Source organism: Heptranchias perlo, chromosome 30, assembly GCF_035084215.1.
Source record: "Heptranchias perlo isolate sHepPer1 chromosome 30, sHepPer1.hap1, whole genome shotgun sequence".
NCBI classification, from domain to species: domain Eukaryota; kingdom Metazoa; phylum Chordata; class Chondrichthyes; order Hexanchiformes; family Hexanchidae; genus Heptranchias; species Heptranchias perlo.
In genome coordinates, this window is record NC_090354.1 from 6,126,823 (window position 1) to 6,135,108 (window position 8,286).

Consider the following 8,286-nt stretch of genomic DNA (forward strand, 5'->3'; position numbering starts at 1 on the left):
CTGACTTTGCTGTTACCTAAGTACGGGTCAGTGTATCAGTTCCTCTCACTCTATGGTCTTTTTCAATCTTTTCGCAATGCTGGACATTTTCCTGCTGATGTTTTTTGCCATTGTGAGCCTGGTGATTCTCTCCTACATCATCTATGTCCTGTAAGAGAAGGAGGAACAGCAAGAGCCAGGGGGGATCTCAGCCAGCTGGAAGGCGGTGCCTGCTGGATCCATGAGAGATGGTTGTCATTGCCTTTCCGATAGGTCGGTATAAAATATTATTTAATAACAAATCATTTTTGCAGATTTTTAAACTGCTTACCTCAGTGTAAATGAACATCCTGCAATTGCAAATTGCATTCCCATCTGCAAAATCTCGTCTAATTGCACAAAAAAAAGACTACGCTTTAAATGCAGATTGCAATATCCTTGGGATTTTTGTCCCTTTTCAGTTGGGTTTTATTTTTGGTGCAACGACGGATTTTGCCTTAAAGGTTTCATTAGAAACAGTGATGTCACCGGGTTGAATAGTCGACTTTGTTTATTTCATTGGGAGGTGAATAGGATTTGGCCCGGGAAACGGTGATTGACAGTTGGGAGAGCCAATTAAAAAGACGCTGGGTGCCGTCAGATCCAATAAGCTGTCAGCAGAAGCGAGACCTCCAGTCAATCTGGCGGATGAGATCTTGTGACTGGGTCTTAAAGGTGTAGGCACGCTCCCTTGAATAGATAGACTAATGCCTAACTGGTTAAAATTCCTCTTTGCCCACTCTATGATGGTTAGCTGAACATCAGCCAAGGAAACTGAGGTCGATAGAATTTTATTAGGCAAGGGTTACAGAACCAAAGCAGGTAAATGGGGTTAAGATACAGATCAGCCATGATCTAATTGAATGGCGGAACAGGTTCGAGGGGCTGAATGGCATGTTCCTCTTCCTATGTTCCCTATGAAATGCTTTTGGTGCCAAAATTTGGAGTCCAAACTCAACATCAGCTTGTATTTATATAGTGCCTTTAACACAGAAAAAAAGTCCCAGAGGTGCAACCAAGGAAATGGACTTTTAGCCAGTGTAAGGAATATTAGGAGGGGTGATCTAAAGCTTGATCAAAGAGGTGGGCCTTAAAGGAGGTGGAAAGGGGTTTAAGGAGGGGATTCCAGAGTGTGGGGCCTAGGCGGATGACGGCGCAGCTGCCAATGGGCGAAGGGATGGGAGGATGCACAAGAGCTAAGACCCCGCGCAACAAGAGGTTCAGGGAGGGTCGTCGGGCTGCAGGAGGTTACAGAGCTAGGGAGGGGGCGAAGCCATGAAGAGCATGAGAGGGGAAATCAGCCAAGATTCTGGCTCCTGGTCGCTACCAAAGTAGTGATGGAAAATCTGTGCATGCAGATATCTGGTGAAGACAGATGAGGTCTGTCCATGGTGTCCTTCATGGTCAAATAGTCAACAGTCAGTGTTTGGGCTCACAGGTGGGGAATCACCAATTGGGTGAGGGGCCTGAGAGTGATGGAATCAGCAGCTGTCAGCTCCTTTAGGAGAGCAGAGAAATCATAAGAGGGGAGGGGAACGGTTCTGAGTCAGAAGGTTGTGGTTTCAAGTCCCACTCCAGAGACTTGAGTACATAATCTAGGCCAACACTTCGGTGCAGTACTGAGGGAGTGCTGCTCTGTCAAGAGGAGCTGTCTTTCAGATGAGACGTTAAACTGAGGCCCCTAATCTAGGCTGACATTCCGAGTGCAGCACTGAGGGAGTGCTGCACTGTCAGAAGTGCCGTCTTTCAGCTGAAACATTAAATCGAGTCCCCGAGCGCTCTATATTAATATTCTCATCCTTGTTTTCAAATCCCTCCGTGGCCTCGCCCCTCCCTATCTCTGTAACCTCCTCCAGCTCTACAACCCTTTGCGATCTCTGCGCTCCTCCAATTCTGGCCTCTTGCGCATCCCTGATTTTTAATCGCTCCACCATTGGCGGCCGTGCCTTCAGCTGCATTGGTCCTAAGCTCTGGAATTCCCTCCCTAAACCTCTCCGCCTCTCGTTCCTCCTTTAAGACGGTCCGTAAAACCGACCTCTTTAACCAAGCTTTTGGTCACCTGTCCTAATATCTGCTTTGTAGCTTGGTGTCAAATTTTGTTTGATATCGCTTCTGTGAAGCGCCTTGGGATGTTTTACTACGTTAAAGGCGCTATATAAATGCAAGTAGTTGCTGCTTGGTTGGGTATTTCGCTTTAAGAGATCTAAGATAATGGATTATAAAAACCCATTTCAGATTTCCAGCAGCATCCGCAGTATTTTGCTTAAGATTATGGATTACTTAGCTCCCGTGTAACTGAATGTTGCTTATCCTCAAGGCAAATCTGATTGTTGAACTGTAAAAATTCATCTGCCGGCTGTTTCTTTGAGGACTTTAATGGAATATTTCCAGGAACGGTTTCATATTCCGTATACAATGACCTTTGTATCCTTTGTCACTAAAGTTAAACTGTACTTTTTCTGCAGCTGGCTTCTGACATAGATGGAAGGCCTCCATGTTGGACTATTGAGAACATCCTTCTGGGACTCTTGTCTCCTCAGTGGAGTTGAGCAGAAATTTGTCTTGAGCGTTGGCAGCTGTTGAACTCCGATTGTCAAGAAGATCAACGGACACCCAGAGTCTTCCAAAAAAATAATAATTCTCATATCCTCCCAAGTTTCCCAGAAGATCCTGAGATGTTGGCACGAGAACTCCTGGCCGCTGGGATAGACTGTGTCTTCGGAGGAGACGTCTAAGCTGTTAGGTTACGGAAACACCTGCTCATCTCCTGGATTGGTCCACCGTGAACTCGGTCAGTCGATCAAAAAGTGGCGTCTCATCCCATTCAAGTTGTCGTGGCTTCCACATTGCTGCCCTTGATGTGTCTTAACTACTCCTCCCATCAACACAGCTGTCGCGATGGCCCCACTTTAAAAAATCAATGACAAATCACACAAGTATTGTAAGGTAGACATATTGCAGTGGTCTGAATATTAGTGAAAGGGAAATTCGATTAAAAATCCACCAGAACCACAGAGCTTCTATCAGTCTCTATATCTACTTACCCAATGGTTCAGAATCAAGACCGACGAGCCACAGTTTTATCAAAAAGCAAAATACAGTGGATGCTGGAAAACCCCCCAGAAAATGCTGGAAACACTCAGCAGGTCAGGCAGCATCTGCGGAGAGAGAGAAACAGGGTTACTGTTTCAGGGCAATGACTTTTCATCAGAACTGGAAGAAGTTAGAGATTTGACAGTTTATAAGCAAGTACAGAGCCAAGGAAAGGGAGGGGGGAGGAAAGAACAAAGGGAGAGGCCTGTGATAGGGCGGAGGGCAGGAGTGATTAAATGACAAAAAGGGATGATGGTGCAAAGGCAAAGTGGGGTGGTAATGGGAACAGGAAGCAAAAGATGGGTCCAGATGAGGTGTAAGACACATTTTATGTAGGGCCCTTCTCCCGACATATTGGGGCAGAAATCCCTCGCTAAGTAACGGGGAGCTCAACAGCGCTTTCCGTTGTTAGTGGTGAAATGGAGGAGCAAGTTCCGGTGTTCGCACACGCGCAGTGAAACGCGGAAATCCGGAACTTGCTCCTACTGGTTTGCCGGCGATATGACAGCTTCGAATTGAAGGAATATCGCCCGCTGCAGTCAGAGGAATCATTGAAAAAGTGCAAACTTGCTTATCTGCCCAGCTGGCAAGTAATTAATTACGCAACAAAACAGGTACGCTTAAAAATACCAGGTCTAAACTAAGTTTCAACAGCGCGAAAAGTCTTAATGACTGCCAAACAATTAAAAATTAACTTTTAAATATGTGGTGTCTTGTTATTTTAATGGTTTCTGGTCATTTAAAAAAAAAATTTAAAATTAATTTTTTTTGGTAGCTTTTCCCTTCTGTCTCTTTTATTTAATTTGATTATTTCTTACCCTCTCTTTTTTTTGCTGTCTATAACTGTTTTTACATTGATTTTAATGTTGTACCTTTCACTTCCTGGTTTAACGCTCCAAGCCTGCAGAGACAGTGAACGCAGCGTGTCAAAAATGCTGTGATCTGATTGGTCGAGGGGAGAGATCGCACCTCTCGCTTCTCCCATGGGTCCTAGCTTCACCTGAGCTGACGCCGGGCTCTTTCCCCGCTTCCTGTTCGAGGAAGGGCCCGACGGAAAGTTAGTGGGTTAGTGTGAATCTATGGGACCGCGAGGAGCAATTTCTGCCCCATTGTTTCTCACCCCACCTGCCTGACGATATTTGAACCCTGCTCCCGATAGTGAAAGGCTCGTAGCTAACTCTCTGCACCACACTGTACCCCCTTGTATGTTTTTGGGACTGAGTGAATGTAAATGTTTTTGAAACCATTCTTCACAAGTAATATTGTAAAGGAGCAACTGTTTTGTATCGGAACTGCTGTAAAATAATAGGTCACGGTACATTAAACATGAACCACCTCACCCACCCCACAGACCCTGATTTTGATTCCCCGATAAATGAATGTTGTAGAACTGTTTTACAAATCACTGGGAGGCCTGTGTCGTAGGTTTTCAAACTGGGCTTCTAAGGAATCAGATCTCTGTACTTTTCTGCATTATGATCCTGCTAGCACAGTATTTTGATACGGTAAATAAAGAGAAACCGTTTCCTCCGGCAGGGGGTCGGGAACCAGAGGACGCAGATTTAAAATAATTGGCAAAAAAACAGAGGGGAGATGAGGAGAATTTTTTTACACAGCGAGTTATGATGAATGCACTGCCTGAAAGGGCGGTGGAAGCAGATTCAATTGTAACTTTCCAAAGCGAATTGAGTATATGCTTGAAAAGGAAACATTTTCAGGGCTTTGGAGAGGGAGCAGGGACGTGGCGCTAATTGGTCAGCTCTTTCAGAGAGCCGGCACGGGCAAGATGGACCGAATGGCCTCTTTACTGTACAGTATCATTCTATTTCTGTTACTGTACATTGTTTTCTTTTTGGTAGTTGACTGGGTCTTTCGAAAGGTGGGATGGGGGTGGGAGGGGGGTAGGGGTGGGAATGGGGGGGGGGGGGTAGGAGTGGGAATTGGGGGGGGGGTGTTGGGTCCCTAGGAGTGTGTATTTGCAGGGGTCTCCAGAGTGTGTCAGGATCTGTAAACGGTCCCTGGAAGTGTTAGTATTGGTGGGGACACCTAATACAGAAAACCACTGACCCAGGAGATGGTCCATGGCTCATGGTGCAGGACACCATCAAGGTTCAAAAAGAGATGCAGTAAGTCAAGTGGCAGTCAGGGGAGACTGAGATTTAGAATCCCGTAGGCAGTCTCTTGGGTATCGGTGGCATGGGACCAATCTCTGCCACGAATCAGCTCCTTCGGGAGCGGAGAAGAGTCAAAGAAATTGGAAAAGGAGCTCAGGAACAATTTAACGGGCTGGGCTGAAGACAGAACGAAGGCTCTGAGGGGAATCCAGTGTAATAGCCCCACGCTCCGCAAGGACCCCGGGAGCTGACATTTCCAGACCACATGCTCTTGGATCCCATGTTGGTTGAGGGATAAATATTGACCCAGGACACCGGGGAGAACTCCCCTGCTCTTCTTCAAAATAGCGCCATGGGTCCGTTTACGTCCACCTGAGAGGGCAGACGGGGCCTCGGTTTAACGTCTCATCTGAAAGACGGCACCTCCATCAGTGCAGCGCTCCCTCAGTACTGGCACTGGGAGTGCCAGCCTAGCTTTTGTGCTCGAGTCTCTGGAGTGGGGCTCGAGCCCACATCCTTCTGATTTCAGGGGCGAGAGTGCTACCCACTGAGCCGCGGCTGACACCTGACACCACCTCCCCCCTTCCCAAACCCCAAAAGAGTGGACGCCTAGGGGACCACCATAAATGGTGAGGGTGCTCACCCACTTTGTGCAAATGCCCCATCCCCGGGATTTGGGACAGGGCCACGGCCGGGGCAGACTGGAAGTCCCATCCCGCCATGCCTCAGGTAACACAGTGCGCCTCCAAGGAACCTCAGTTGTCCATGTACAGTAAGTGGAAGTCTAATGGCTTTTGACCAAGATCCCTTTGAAGGCAGTTGACTCAAAGAAGTTGCTGCTAAAATGGAACGGGAGGGCACTTTGCATTCAGAATATTTACCCGCACAACCTCCATCCCCTCAGTGGAGGGTCAGGTGTCCACAGCGCAGAGAGTAGCCAGGGTTGAGAAGGGAACTCCTAGCGAGGTAGATGGCGAAGTGGTGAGGTGAGATCAAGGTTTGGTTTTAAAAGCCGGTAGGTTATTGGAAGTGAGGGTTCTGCGTTTTTGGCCAGTTGTTTGATGAGAACCGTAGTCCAGATCTGAACCATTCCGTCATTGATTTATAATCATTAACAATAATCAGAATCTCAGTCTTTATAAATGTAACATTTAATATAAAAGGGACAGGCAAATTGGAGACACAACCCAATAAGGAGGTGAGCTTGTGGCTAACCTCTGTTTAGAGCATTTTAAAAGCACAACATGATATCATTCTTTCCCCCAATTTCCTCACCAAAGTCCTGACTCCTTTCTGTGGTACGGGTAGGGGGGCTGTCTGTGCACCGTGCCCGCTCTGTCGGGTAAGGGCACCAAGGGATACGGGGCTAAGGCTGGTAAATGGAGTTGAGGTGCCGTTCAGCCATGATCTTAATGGAATGGCGGAGCAGGCTCGAGGGGCTGAATGGCCCACTCCTGTTCCTAATGCTCCTGTGACCACTCTTCACAGGCGAGCCTAGAAAGCAGCTGGAGGTTTTACCTTGGAATGCATCTTGGCCAATCTCGATGCTGTCCTTACCTGGGACTGGCCCAGTTACACTTTCTGCAGGAGTCACTAAGTGGCGATCAGTGTTAAGGACCTGACTGGATTTTTGTTTTAACCTCTCTAAGCTACTGAGACCAATTATAGTTCCACAGCTGATGCCCTGGCATTTATACAGAGCCCCGATCACATTTCTCAGGGCGTCCCATTGTGCTTCACATCCAATAGATTACGTCTGAAGTGCAGCCACTGTTGCCGTGTAGGCAAACAACAACAACAACAACAACAACTTGCATTTATATAGCGCCTTTAACATAGTAAAATGTCCCAAGGTGCTTCACAGGAGTGTTAGCGAACAAAATTTGACAGGAGAGAGAGGCGGAGAGGTTTAGGGAGGGAATTCCAGAGCTTAGAGCCTAGGCAGCTGAAGGCACGGCCGCCAATGGTGGAGCGATGAAATTTGGGGATGCTCAAGAGGCCAGAATCGGAGGAGCGCAGAGATCTCGGAGGGTTGTAGGGCTGGAGGAGGTTGCAGAGATAGGGAGGGGGGGGCGAGGCCATGAAAGGATTCGAAGACAAGGATGAGAATTTTAAAATTGAGGCGTAGCTATATGGATCAGCTAATTCAGGGCTACAGTGGCAGTGCCCTTACCCACTGGAGTTTCGGACGGGTACCATGACATAACGCATCGTCAACATTTGAGTACGTCAAGATGACGTCAAGATGACGTCGTCATGTCGCTGAGCTGTTCTGGCCGTTCTGAGTCTCCAAATTGCTGACTAAAAATGACACGAGTCTTGCTCTGTGGCAGTGTGATGTATCTCTGAGGTGTTTCTGCCAATTATTATTAATAAAGGACTGGAAAATCCCAGCCGTTTCTGGTCTGTGTCTGTGAGTCTCATGGAACGTGTTACATGGGCTGCTCATGGGCACTCTGAGAAGGACGCCTCTGGGCCCTGATATTTAAAGCGCTCACCGTCCAGGCTCATGGAATAGGACCACATTGGAGGAACAAAGAGCCGTGGAACTGCACATCAACGAGAATCGGCACCTTCGGGAGAGGAGGGCGAAAGGAAAATGGCACGTCTGGTGGGATAATGGGAATTCTTCAACATCAATTCTACTTTGTTTTCTTTAAAAAGTGATTTTTGTACAAATTGTATTGTTTTGATTGGCGGTTTGGTAAAACCAACCATCTCATTGGCAGAGGAACAGGAATTAATCACTATCTCACTCTTCCCTTTCCGGTGGGATTGGGCACAGTGGAGACCAACAGGAGGGCAAGGTGAAAATATCTGCCTATCTCTATAGTAGCTGACCTCCCGTGACTAGTTGGCCTCTGACACCTTTGATTGGGCTTGCTCGTAAATTGGGCCCCATGGTTATCCAGGCCTTAACTTAATTAAAACTTCAGTTTGAATTTGTAAACGTTTATAATTATTTCAACTGTCCTGTTACTCAGTCGGTGCGGAAGTGTAATGGCTGCCTTCTGAGTTTGTTGTGAAATGAGACTCGTGGATCTCACTGGTCCTCGCTAAG

The 8,286-nt window shown here is 47.2% G+C and overlaps 1 long non-coding RNA gene across 1 annotated transcript; it reads left to right on the forward strand.

Moving 5' to 3' along the window:
• On the forward strand, positions 1-3,873 carry LOC137300102 (uncharacterized). The gene is made up of 2 exons (XR_010958026.1): positions 1-252; positions 2,484-3,873. It is a non-coding gene; the product is annotated as an uncharacterized lncRNA (long non-coding RNA).
• Positions 3,874-8,286: the final 4,413 nt, after the last annotated feature.